At 36.9% G+C, this 14497-nt stretch overlaps 1 protein-coding gene across 5 annotated transcripts in view; it reads right to left on the bottom strand.

Annotated features, from left to right (window-relative positions):
• Positions 1–14497, bottom strand: part of ZNF148 (zinc finger protein 148) — a 124240-nt gene that overhangs the window by 92916 nt on the left and 16827 nt on the right. The window contains exon 1 of one of the 5 annotated variants that reach the window (XM_047734805.1): positions 371–389. The exons of the other annotated variants lie outside the window; for them this stretch is intronic. The gene's annotated coding sequence lies outside the window, so the exon portion shown is untranslated. Of the gene's footprint in view, positions 1–370; positions 390–14497 lie in introns of those variants that run through there. 5 annotated transcript variants of the gene reach the window in all.

Genomic DNA, 14497 nt, shown 5'->3' with positions numbered 1-14497 from the left:
TATGCCATCACAGAATATGGTAAAATCTACAGGCTGGACAAATGTTTTCGAAATGTTAATATTCTGTTGAAAACATTTTCACAAAAAGCCTACTCATCTTCTTGCATCACTTTTTATTGAAAGCTCTAAATTAAGGCTCTCACACATCAAAGAATATAACTAGACATGTTAAAAGAGAATGAAACAAAAAATAGAACAGTAACGCAAGAAGGAAAAGGAAACATGCAGCCCCCCCCCACACACACATAGGCACATTCGCATGCACAGAATAATATAACCTCAAGGTCTAAATCTGTAAACAGAAATTCTGGAATATCATTTCCATCACAACCTTTCCTCTACCATGGAAACACAATTTCCTCTAACTCACCTGTCACAAAGCCTCTGTCTCTGGAACCCTCAATTCATGGAGCATCATCTACCAATTTCACTTTTTTTTTTTTTTAAAGATTTTATTTATTTATTTGACAGAGAGAAATCACAAGTAAGCAGAGAGGCAGGCAGAGAGAGAGGAGGAAGCAGGCTCCCTGCTGAGCAGAAAGCCCGATGTGGGGCTCGATCCCAGGACTCCGAGATCATGACCTGAGCCGAAGGCAGCAGCTTAACCCACTGAGCCACCCAGGCGCCCCCCAATTTCACTTTTCCTTCCAAGTCTCTATCTTTTCTCTTTCTCTCCCACTTCTCTCCCCCAAAAATGAGAAGTAAAGAACCTACCAAGCTGGAAACTAAGACCCTGTAAGTATAAAAAGAGGTATCAAGTTACTTGGACAACCACCTAAAGGTCAGTTACGATCTTCCTCTTTTCCTGCTTCACTCCCTCACATCAGGAGTTAGTGAATACTCCTTCTTTGCAATTCCTCTGATTTAAGGTTTTGCTGGCTAAATATTTCCTCATAATACCACTTGTGCAGATGTAAACAGTGAAATTAAGACTAAAAAACATGTTTTTAAGGCAGGAGTATTACACTTTGCTGTCAAATCAAGATATTTATCTTTAACCAAAGATAGCAGGATGTTACTAGATCCATACTATGCTGTAAATATGGAATTCTAATTTTACATAGTATGAACCCTCACACTTATTTAATAATTAAGGTGATTTTCTACCATTACCAATTTTAATAACTATGGTACAGAAAGAAAATAAATGAAATATTTTGCTGGGACCATTAGCTATTGCCCTTCATTATTCAGTTTTGAAAGACTGGCAATATTCACACACACACAGACACGCGCGTGTGTGCAGGTGGGCTGATTCATTAAGCCAACATTTTTGTCATTAACTGAGTCAACATTCTGACCACGTGATATGCATATACAACATGCTACCTAAGATTCCTAAGACATGCATAAAATACCATGGCCTCTGCCCACAGGGGTTAATAATTTAGCAAAGATGGCAAGTACACACATAACAAATAAGATCTATAATAATAACATAATGTAATAAGGGCTATAACTAAAGTTGAAGCAATTTATTATAGAAAAAATCAAAGCAGAGAACAATCACAGGCTGCTGGGTGGCTCAGTCGGTTAAGCATTCAATTCTTGATTTTGGCTCAGGTCATAATCTCAGGGTGGTGGGATCGAGCCCTGCACTGGGCTCCACACTCATCATGGAGTCTCCTTGAATCTCTCTCCTCTCACTCTGCCCCTTCTCACTCAAGCTCTCTAAATAAGTAAGTAAATAAATAAATATTAAAAATCTTAAAAAAAAAAAAAGGCAAAGCAATCAATCCTTCCTTTGCTACTAAATGAAAAGGAAGTAATCTTTTAATGTTGATTCCACATTTAAAAATGCAATGAACGGGGCGCCTGGGTGGCTCAGTGGGTTAAGCCTCTGCCTTCAGCTCAGGTCATGATCTCAGGGTCCTGGGATCGAGGCCCTTATTGGACTCTCTGCTCAGCGGGGAGCCTGCTTCCCCCTCTCTCTCTGCCTGCCTCTCTGCCTACTTGAGATTTCTCTGTCAAATAAATAAATAAAATCTTTAAAAAAATGCAATGAATATATACTTCCTAGGACTTTGTAGTTAACTCACTTAATCCAAACAACCAATTTAGGAGATTGGAACTATGATTACTCAGTTTCCGAGAGAGGGTTAAGTAACTTACCAAAGGTTATAAAACTAGTAAGTGGCAAAACCAAAGTCCTTATAATGGGCTGCAAGGCCCTCTACTATCTGTTGTGCTATGCTCCCCCCCACCACAACCACCAGCACCAGCACCACCACCACCACCTTTCAGACCTCATCTTCCATATTCTCCCCCTGCTCACTCCACTTGAGCCTCACTAGCCAGACCTCCTTATCTCCCTAGATCTTCTAGCATGCTACTGTCTCCAGGCATATGGTACTGGCTGTTCTAGGCCTGGTACATTTCCTCCCAAAGATACTCCTAAGTAAATCCTTTACCTACTTCAAATCTTTGCTCAATTATCATCTTAATTAAGAGGCATTTTCCTGCCATACAATTTAAAATTGTAACCTGCCCCCACATACACTCACCCAATCCCACTTTAATCTGTTACACATTTTGCATAATAGTTACCACCTCTCAACATACTATGTAATCTGTTCATGATCTTTTATCATTTTTCTACTCCCAACTATAAACTCCACAAGGGCAGGAATTTTATTTTGCTCAATGATACATCTTAAGTGCCTAAAACAGTGCCTTGCCCATAGTAGATATTTAATAGTTTTTAAATTATTATATAAAGCTTAACTCCAACAGAGAAATAAAACTTCAGAAGCTTAATCACCACACAACACTATCTCAACTATGGAATCACAGATAACAAAACTAAAGCTTCTAGAAAAGTCACATTAACCTAATGAAACAGTAAAACCTGATACCAAAACCAGCCTAGTGAGGTTTTGGCAATATTACCCTTCAGATTGGTAAATTCCCCTAAAAAGTTTTAAGAGGTCAGGGGACGCCTGGGTGGCTCAGTTCATTAAGCGGCTGCCTTCGGCTCAGGCCATGATCCCAGGATACCGGCTCAACAGAGAGCTTGCTCCTCCCTCCCACTCTGACTGCTCTCTCCCTCTCTGTTAAATGAATAAATAAAACCTTAAAAAAAATTATTAAAAAGTCTTAGAGGTCTTAAAAATAGATTCAATCTACTGATGAGTTTACTATAAGCTTTATGAAACATTGTATCAAACAGAAAATCATTCTTAGCAATGTAAAGAACCATTTTAATCCTACCTAATTTCCTTTGTTTTAAAAGAGTGCTAATAAAGAATTTCAAAAGAACTGTTAGAAAAGCTACAAAAACGGCATGCACTTTACAATAGATCAGAAGAAACTTTAGTTTTTTCAAATATTTCACATGCTCAATGTTTAATTCTACAAACCTAGGCAACTTCTATCTCATTAAATATTTTCAAAGTGTATCTGTATGTGGTTTGCTCGGTGTATTTCAGCCTAGCATACTGTTTCAACTGTCATCTTTGCCTAGAAAAGTAAGATTGCAAAAGATGAGGTTTTATGAATTTATGATCAAAATCCAGATGAGAGGAAACCCCAAGAACTGTCTATATTAATTTCTGAGACAATCTAATCAAAACTTAGCTGTTTCATAAGTATTTTACTATATATTATGCACCTTAATGTTACTTCCAAATACAACCATTCTAGAAAAGCTAATTGAGAAAAACCATAGTTCTTGGTTAATTATCTCTTAAAAACCTCATTTTTAGGGGCGCCTGGGTGGCTCAGTGGGTTAAGCCTCTGCCTTCAGTCCAGGTCACGATCTCAGGGTCCTGGGATTGAGCCCCACATTGGGCCCTCTGCTCAGCAGGGAGCCTGCTTCCCCCTCCCCTTTTGCCTGCCTCTCTGCCTACTTGTGATCTTTGTCAAATACATAAATAAAATCTTTATTTAAAAAAATTTTTTTTAAAACCCTCATTTTTAATTTCACCAAAATGTGTAATGCTTACAAAATTTCAACTATTGATGTTTCCCTAAGTACTACCAAATAAAAAGGCTACTACCTCTTGCTCTTTAAATGTAATCAAGAAAAGCACAAAGCAATAAAAGAATATGTAACAGCATATATGGTATAAGAATCTGAAACAAAAAAATACTTTAGTATCTTTTAAAGTCCTTTAGCATCTTTTACCTACATCGCATTTTAAGGTGAGTCAAGTTCTAGGATTACATTAGTTCTTATTTTTGTGATTTAATGATGTTTTCTGAATGTTTAAAAGAGGGTGGGGGCGTGTTCCAGGCAAAAGATTTTTATAAATATGGTTGGAACTTCTAAACAGTAACAAAGCACAGATATCTGTTTCTTTAATTTACACTAGCTGCAATAAAAATTAAAGTTATTAGAACTCTATATGAATGACAGTCCAACAGTGTATTTTTCATGACCAGATCTTTCCCAAGCAGAAATGAGAGCCCAAAAAATTCAAACCAACCACCCCAGAAATTACCCTGCCCAAGTCTTTCTAGAACCACCTGCCATTTCTACTCTCAACAAAAATCAGGCCAAAATCTTATAACCTTTTCAATTAATGTAGCTAATCCACTCAGCTGAAAATGAAAATCCTACAAGGAGTAATCAAATTCTTAAAAGAAAACTGACCAAAGTGACTGAAATAAAACCACGAACTGAAAATTTCCATTTGCCCTTGACCTTTTCAAATCACCTAAAAAACAAACGTTTGTCAAACAAGAAACCAATTGTCTACCACAAGCATTTTTATAAACTCCTTAGACTCTTAGCCACTAAAGAGGCAGGACTAACCTTGCAATCTAAGTTACCTGTTAAGGAGAGACACCTCCCAAAAACCATGACAAACTATCAAGCAACTAACTATTTAATCCTTCCCCAATTTAATAATAGAAATTCATTTTTAAGATTGGTAAACCACTCTCAGCTGGTTAAGCATCCAACTTGGTTTTGGCTTTGGTTGTGATCTCAGGATCATGAGATCCAGCACTGTGTTAGGTTCCATGCTGGGCGTGGAGCCTGCTTGGGATTCTCTCTCTCCCCAACTCTGCCCCTCCGCCTCCTGCATGTGCACGTGCATTCTCTTTCTCTCTCTTAAAAAAAAGATTAGTAAACCAATAAACTCAAAAGGAAAGCTGTTTTACTTTTACTTGTACATAACTTTTTACTGAATACACATTTGTAAATAACATTTATACTATGATCATCAAGATCACACAAGCAAATTTTCAAATGATGTCTTCAAAGATGAAACAAGCATACTCTGATAAAGTACTTCGTGGTATACAAACTGCTCTCACTTGTCACATTTCACCTGACCCCTGCAATTACCTAGGCAGGTATTATTGTTTATCTCTGAGGTTCAAGGGGTTAAGTACACAAGTCTTTCCCAAGTTAAAAATATATTTAATGCTACTCTTAACAATGTCCTGGGAGTAAGAAAAAAATTATATATATATATTTATATATTTGAAGTATAATAATATCAATGAGCATAAAATTTTAAATTAAAATGCTATCTATGACAGTTATCACGTAAGTAAAGAAAATTAAATAACCATAATTTTCGTAACACAAAAATTAACCCAATAATAACCAAGGAAACCCTAAAAAATTATAATACTCATTTAAAAATTAGTTTATTTACATTGATTTTTTAAAGTGTCAATTCTTTGTGAACAAAAACAATATTAAAATATTATTAAAAACCAAAGATAAGATGAAACTGGAATTATTACTTCTCATATGGAATATAATTAACTCTCATTTAAAAACATGCAAATGGTCCACAAAAAGCCAGTTCATCTTTTGAAATTTCCGTCTTATTCAATCACACAGTCAATCATTCTTATCTCCTATCTAGAAAGCATGCATGCCCAGAGTTACACCAGACACCAGTACAATGTAGAGTTATGCCTACACATAAAACAAATGGTTTTTAATCTGATTAGCAAACTGAGATTTGCTATCAGAGTCATTCAGAGAATACCTCAAAAAGTGGCTGCAAAGGAGCCCAGTGAACATAACTGCAGTAACTATATCAAGTTTTAACAATTTATGAAGTATGTTTGTGAGACTGTTCTTCTAAATAGGAGAAGTCGATTTAGCAAGTCAACTCATTCAGAAACAGGAGCTTCTACTAACGTAGAATGATGTTTTCTTATTTAGGCCAATTTATTCTCAATTAGAAAATTAGGAACTGTAAAGGCAGGACAGGACATTTTATCTGCTCTTTTCAATCCATGAATTAGAAACAGATTAAATTGGCCTCATAATACAAGATTTTCATTTTGTTCTGAAAATATTAATATTAAAATGCTACAATGTACTACTGGAATTATTAAACATCTTAAGTACAAATAATTTATTAAACAAACAGATCTTTGAAAAAATACTCAGAATTTATAACCTCATTTTAATTATCTACATAACAAAATTCTGTTTATGTGACAGATGCCTAGTAAAATAGCCTGTATCTATTCTCTGGCACCCTCTTGAACTGGTTAGGACTGACTTCCCAAAAACTTAGGTGTCTGTTATTCTGATTTATAACCAAAGCAAGCATTTATATAGTGCTTAAAACTTCACAAAGCATATATCCATATACTATTATTTTCAGAGCTAATATAACCTGACTGGAGATCATGTAGGTTCACAAAAATTAAGGAATCTGAACTCCCTGTCTAGACAAGATGGCACAGATCTGTTTTCCTCTGCTCCTCCTCACTAAGCACAATTATAAGCCATAGAAATAATACAAGAGACAACCAGAGGGAAACTGAGAAAATGGTAAGAAGGCAGTGAACCAGTCTGGGACCAGAAGACAAGAAACAAAAGAGCTGAGTCCCCATACCCAAGAGAAAAAGGCAACCCAGACTGTCATTTCCCAAGCACCAACTTAGCAACAGAAGGCAGACCAGAAAGTCACATTCTTCCCCCAAATTAAACTGGAGTACCTCTACAATAAAGGGGGAAATCCAACTGGAAGTCCAGCCAATAACAATGACCAGGGGAAGAAATTCTTCCTTACCCACTTGGCCTGAGACTGTTTTCTGCCCAGAGATAGAGACAAGTAGGCAAAACTGAGGAACCCAACCAGAGCAAGCAACTCAGTTTGGGCCAAGCCTCTGCTCTCTCACCCAGAGACTGCAGGACAGAGAGAAGAATGGGGAGGCATGGGATGAACAGGAGGAGGATCTTACCACAATTCACTCCTTCCATCTTGCAATATCCAGAAGCCCAGCATGGGGAAAACACTTTTGCTCCCCCAGGCAGCAAAAACAAGGGCTGAATGGGAGCCCAACAGCATCAGATAAATTAGGTGACCACAAAGACTCTGAAAATTAAATTGCCAATGGAAACACAGCTTACAAAAGTGGGCCCAAATCTGTATGCTAAATCTAAATAGGGTCTACTAAAATAAAAATGTAAATAGAGCCCAGAGACTCCTAATAGATAAAATAGAAAAGACTCAAGAAGTAACAACATGAGTGAGGAAAGATCATCAACCAAGGCCAATGCAGAAATGAATTAGACACTGGAATTATCTGACAAGGATTTTTAAAAACCATAATAAAAATGTATCAGCAATCAATTATAAATATTCCCAAAACAAGTGAGAAAATGGAAAATCTCAGCAAAGACACAGAATTTATTTAAAAAAAAAAAAAGAAGCAAAAGAAAATTATACAGCTAAAAAAATACAGTAACAAAAATTTGAACTCACCGGATAAACTCAATACAAACAAATTAAGTCTGGGGCAACTGTAGACCAATAACAAAAGATCCAACGTTCATATCACTAGAGTCGCAGAAAGAAAGGGGAGGTGCTGAAAAGAGTATCTGAAAAAATGATGGCTTAAAACTGATCAAATGCGGCAAATACAAACTTACAGATCCAAAAAAAAAACTGAGCAAACCCAAGACAGGATAAACACAAAGAAATTTACACCAAGATACACCATAATTAAATGTTCAAAATTAAAAACAAAGAAAAAACTGGGAAGGCAACACACAGAAACAACATACTACTTATAATGGAACAATTCAAATGACACCAGATCTCTGAAATCAAAGAGGCCAAGAAAAGTGGCAACAGTATTTTTTGAATACTGCCAACCAAGAATTCTATATCCAATGAAACTATTCTTTAGGGATTATTAAACATCCATTTAACAATCCATTCAAACTATGACAACAAAATACTAGAGAATGGGTGGCTTATGCACAACAAAAACTTATTTCTCACAGTTCTGGAGGCCAGAAGTCCAAGATCAGGATGTCGGTATGGTTGGGTGAGGGCTCTCTTCCAGGTAACAGACTTGTCTTTGTATCCTCACAGGACAGAAAAGGGCAAGAGAGCTCCTCTCTGGCTTCTTTTGTAACAGCACTAATTCCATTCATGAGGGCTCCTCCCTCATGACCTCATCACCTCCCAAAGGCCCCAACTCCCAGCAGGATTTCAGCATATGAATTTTAGGGAAATACATTCAGACCACAGAAGAAACAAAGGGGCCATTTTTAAAAAAGCATTCCCCAAAAAAGAAAAACTAAAATAATGTGTCACCAGCAGCCATACTTATAACACAGACTGGATGAAGAAAACATTCCAAACAGGAAGAAAAGAAATACAGATATACACAACAGATTATCCTTTCCATTAGTTTTATAAGTCATACTTGATGACTGAAACAAAAAGGACAACTTTATTTCATACCCAAGACAATTATGTTTAAAAAGTTGAGAAGGTGGGACACCTGGGTGGATCAGCAGGTTAAGTTGCCTGCCTTCAGCTCAGGTCAGGTTCCTGGGGTCCTGGGACCACGCCCCACGTCAGACTCCCTGCTCAGTGAGGAGCCTGATTCTCTCCTCTCTCTGCTTCTCTCTCTCTCAAATAAATAAATAAAATCTTTTTAAAAAATTAAATAAAAAGTAAAAGTTAAGAAGGTCTAAAGGGTAAAATAGAGATGAAGTTAACACATTTTGGTTGAAGTTGTAAAATGTTGATACCAGCAGATCATTATAAATCATATATGCATACTGTAAAATAACTACAACAACCACGGTAAAATCTATACCAAGAGACTCAAAAACATTATAAATAAATCTTCTGCACATTATAAAAGATGGGAAGCCTAAAGAATGTTCCAGTAGTCTGCAGGAAAGCGAGAAAAGAGAAGCAAAATCCAAGAATCAGAGAAAAGCAAAAATAAAAACAAAAATAAAAACCAGCAGACATAAGTGGTGACCAATCAATAATTACCTTAAATGCAAATAGCCTAAACAAACTAATCAGAAGACTGGCAGAGCAGATTCTTTTAAATGGCCCAACTGTATGTTCCTAGCAAGAAATCTGATAACATATGTTGAAAATGAAGGAATGAAAAAGCTGTAACAATACCTTTTTTTAGAAAAGCACAGTGGCTATATTAATAACACAGTCAACCAACAGAATCTAACTGATACACAATTGATCCTTGAACAACTCCCTCATATAGTCAAAAGTCCATGTATAACTTTTGACTCCCCCCAAACTTCACTACTAAAGCCTAGTTGTTGACCAGAAACCTTACCAATAATATAAACAATCCATCAACACATATTCTATATACATTATATACTGCATTCTTATATAAAATTAGAAGAAAATGTTAGAGAAAATCATAAGGAAAACACATTTAAGTACTGTACTGTAAAAAAAATCCACACATTAAGCGGACGAGCGCAATTCAAACCCACATGGTTCAAATGTCAACTGTACATAGAATACTCCACCCAATGACAGCAGAATATACCCATGGAACTTTTCAAGCACCCATGGAATATTCACCAAGATACACCATATCCTGAGCCACAAAACAAACCTCAACAAATTTAAAAGAATTAAAATAATACAGAGTGCAGTCTGTGACCATAATGGACCTAAACTAGTAATCAGTAACAGAATGACAACAGGGAACACACGGGAAGGGGGAAAAAACACTTCTAAAAGGACCATGGGTCAAAGAGGAAATCTCAAAGAAAAATTTAACATACACAAATACATAAGAATGAATGAAAATAAAAACATGTCAAAATCTGTAAGATGCACTGAAGCAGTAGTTAGAAGGAAATTTATAACACTAAATGTTTACATTAGAAATGATGAAAGAGGGTGGGGGATTGTAGGGGGTAGGGAAGGAAAAAATCAAACAAGATGGAATCGGGACAGAGACCAACCATAAGAGACTCTTGATCTCACAAAACAAACTGAGGATTGCTGGGAGGTGGGGGGGTGGGGGTTAGGGAGAGGGTGGTTGGGTTATAGACATTGGGGAGAGTATGTGCTATGGTGAGTGTTGTGAAATGTGTAAGCCTGATGATTCACGGACCCGTACCCCTGGGGCAAATAATACATTGTATGTTAATAAATATAATTTAATAAAAAAAAAAGAAATGAAGATCTCAAATCAATAACCTAACTACCACCACAAGAAACTTAAAAAAAGAAAAACATAAACTCAAAGCAAGCAGTAGGTAGGAAATAATAAAGAACAGAAATGAATGCGACTGAAACAGGAAAATGGAGAAAATCAATAAAGCAAATTTTTGTAAGTCTCTAATATGACTAACCAATAGAAACAAGGAATACACAAATCACCAAGATAAGGATTTTAAAAAGGTTATCACTGAGCCACTTGGGGGGCTTAGTCAGATGAGCATCCAATTCTTGGTTTCAACTCAGGTCATGACCTCAGGTCATGGGAACTGGGATGGGCCCCAAGCTGGGTGCAGAGCCAGCTTAAGATTCTCTCTTTCCCTTTCTCTCTCTGGCCCTCCCCAGAATCCCTCCCACCCACCCCCTCAAACACACATGCAAACACACATGCGTTTTTTCACACTTCTTCACTCTCTTTAAAAAAAAGAAATGGAAAATTGGTTTAACATTCAAAAATCAAGTAATATAAATAATATACCCTATCAATACAATAGAGGACAAAATCTTTATTTTTTTTTCTAGATCATCTCAGCAGATGAAAAAAAAAAATGACAAAATCCAACCCCTAAGCAATAGAAGGAATAGAAGGGATATAAGAAAATTTCCTCAACCTGATAAAGGCCATCTACAAAAAAACCTAACATTATACTGAATGGTGAAATACTGAATGCTTTCTCCCTACAACCAGAAACAAGACAAAGTTGTCTACTCTTGCCTTTTTTTTTTTAAGACTTTATTTATTTATTTGACAGAGAGAGAGAGAGCACAAGCGGGGGCAGGCAGCAAGCAGAGCAGGCAGAGGGAGAACCAGACTCCTCATTGCACAAGGAGCCTGATGTGGCACTCGATCCCAGGACGCTGAGATCCTGGACGCTTTGACCTGGGCCAAAGGCAGAAGCTTAACCGACTGAGCCACCCAGGCACCCTACCAGCACTTCTTTTATTCAAACACTGTACTAGACAGTCTAACAAGGAAAATTAGGTGAGAAATTTAAATAAAAAGCATTCACAATGGAAAGGAAGCAATAAACTGAAGCTCTGTTTACAGATGACAGGATCTTATATACTAAAACTAAAGAATATACTTTAAAAAAAAAAAAAAGATGGGACCAGGAACCATAACAGACTCTTAATCTCAAGAAACAAACTGAGGGTTGCTAGGGTGTGGGGGGAGGGACAGGGTGGCTGGGTTACGGAAATCGGGGTGGGTATGTGCTATGGTGAGTGCTGTGAAATGTGTAAGCCTGATGATTCACAGACCTGTACCCCTGGTACAGGAATAATACATTATATGTTTAAATAATAACCATTATATGTTTAAAAAAAAAGAATATACTAAAAAACTACCGTTACATTAATCAAGACAGTGGGGTAGTGACAGAGGGACAGACACATAGATCAATGCAAGAGAGAACACAAAACTAACCAACATAAATATGCCCAAGAGATAATATAATTCAGTGAAAGAAAGACTGTCTTTTCAACAAATAGTGCTGGAATACCTGGACATCCAAAGGCAAAAAAAAATTCTTGACCTAAACCTCACAACTTCATATAACAATTAACTCAAAGTGGATCGAATTTAATGTAAACATAAAACTACAGAACTTTAGATAAAACACAGGTGACATCCTTCAGGACCTAAAGAAAAGGGTTCCTAGACTTGGAACCAAAAACATGATCAATAAAAGAAATCAGACTTCAGGATGCCTGGATGGCTCAGTCGGTTAAGCATCTGCCTTCAGCTCAGGTCATGATCCCACTGTCTGGGGATCGAGCCCCACATCTGACTCCTTGCTCATCAGGAAGCCTGCTTCTCCCTCTGCCTGAGACTCCCTGCTCCCCACTCCCCCTGCTTGTGTGTGCATGCGTGTGAACCTGCCCTCTCTGTCAAATAAATAAATAAAATTTAAAAAAAAAGTAAACAGACTTCATCAAAATTAAAAACATTTCCCCTGTGCAAGAACTTGTGAAGAAGATGAAAAGATAAGCTGCAGACTGAGAAAATGTTTGCAAACCATGTATTTGACAAAGTCTTATATCTGGAATATATAAAGAACTCTCAAAACTTAACAGTTAAAAAAATACATATATTCTGACTAGAAAATGAGAAAAAGGCACGAACAGACAGCAAGAAAGTACATAGGAAGATGTTCAATATCATTAGCCATTAGGGAAATGCAAGTTAAAGCTACAGTAAGGTATCACTGCATACCTATTAGAATAGCTAAAATAAAAAATAACAATAACAAACATTGGCAAGCATGAAGAACAAGTAGATCTCTCACACACAGCTGATGAGAATATAAAACAGAATAGCCACCCTGGAAAAACAGTTTGGAATGTTCTTATAAAACTAAACTTGCCCTTGCCATACAACCTAAAAGGCTCACTCTTGGGCATCCATCTCAATATACAACTGTATACAAAATCCTGTATGTGAATGTTCATAATCAACTTGTTTCTTAATAGCAAACAGTGAATATAGCCAAAGTCCTTCAACACATGAGTTTTTGATTCACTGAAATATATATTAATTTATCATTCTTTTTTTTTTTAATTTATTTATTCATTTGACAGACTGAGATCACAAGTAGGCAGAGAAGCAGGCAGAGAGAGGAGGAAGCAGGCTTCCTGCTGAGCAGAAAGCCCGATGTGGGGCTCGATCCCAGGACCCTGGGATCATGACCTGAGCTGAAGGCAGAGGCTTTAATCCACTGAGCCACCCAGGTGCCCCTATTAATTTATCATTCTTGAAACGACAAATCTACAGAGATGGAAAATAAGACTGCGATGAGACTGGGAGGACTTTTGGGGTGGGATGCAAATATAAAGGAGCAGCAAGAGGGGTTTTCTTTGTGGTAAGGGAATAATTGAGTACCTTCACTGTGGTGGTAGTTATATGAACTAATATATAGGAGAAAACTGCAAAGAACCATAAACACACACAAATGAATTCATGTTAAATGGTGCAAAGTGAATAAATGTGGCAGTTTAGTTAAGAGTAATGTACCAATGTCAATTCAATGTCAGTAAGAGTAATGTACCAAGAGTAATGTACCAATGTCAATTTCCTGGCTTTATAAAATGCATCACCATTTGGGAAGCTGGGTAAAGGATACACAAGACTGTACTAATTTTGCAACTTCTTGTGAATCTATAATTATTTCAAAATAAAATTTGTTAACAAATAATATGAAAGGGGAGAAACAGGGTAGAGGTATAGATGAAACAAGAATGGCCATTAATTGCTAATTGTTGAAGCTAAATCATAGTTATATGGAGAGTCATAATACTATTTAATTATTTTTCCCCCCATAATAAAAAGTTAGTAAGGGGCGGCTGGGTGGGCTCAGTCAGATAAGCATCTGCCTTCAGCTCAGGTCATGACCCAAGGGATTGAGCCCCACATCACATAGGGCTCCATGTGCGGAGGGGAGCCTGCTTCTCCCTCTCTCTCTGCCTGCAGCTGCCCCTGCTTGTGTTCTTGCTCTGTCAAATGAATAAATAAATCTTAAAAAATAAAAAAGTTAATGAAAATATAAGAAGGCCATATATTGTAATATTAACTGCAGCTTCTCCAGTTGATTTTTTCTTGTTAATATGGATTTCAAATTATTTTCTATAAATTTTTTATTTAAAACACTTTTTAAAGAAATATTTGCTCATATAATCCTCTATCCCCTTTTGTTTTACTCACTTAAAAAATGTAACACTATGGGCACCTGGGTGGCTCAGTGGGTTAAGCCTCTGCCTTCAGCTCAGGTCATGATCTCAGGGTCCTGAGTCCCTGATGGAGTCCCGCATCAGGCTCTCAGCTCGGCGGAGAGCCTGCTTCCCCCTCTCTCTCTGCCTGCCTCTGCCTACTTGTGATATCTATCTCTCTCTGTGTGTGTCAAATAAATAAATAAATAAAAATGAATAATTCTCAACTGAAAAAAAAATTAACACTACCGAAAAAAAATTTTAAAGATAAAAAGAAACCTATTAATACTTCTTCCTGAAAATACACTGCTTAATTTGAAAATATTTCATCTAAATACCCAACTTGTATTTCA

Source organism: Lutra lutra, chromosome 1 (genome assembly GCF_902655055.1).
Source record: "Lutra lutra chromosome 1, mLutLut1.2, whole genome shotgun sequence".
NCBI lineage: Eukaryota > Metazoa > Chordata > Mammalia > Carnivora > Mustelidae > Lutra > Lutra lutra.
Note: the sequence above shows the minus strand (reverse complement) of the source record. Positions and strands in the feature narration are given on the sequence as shown.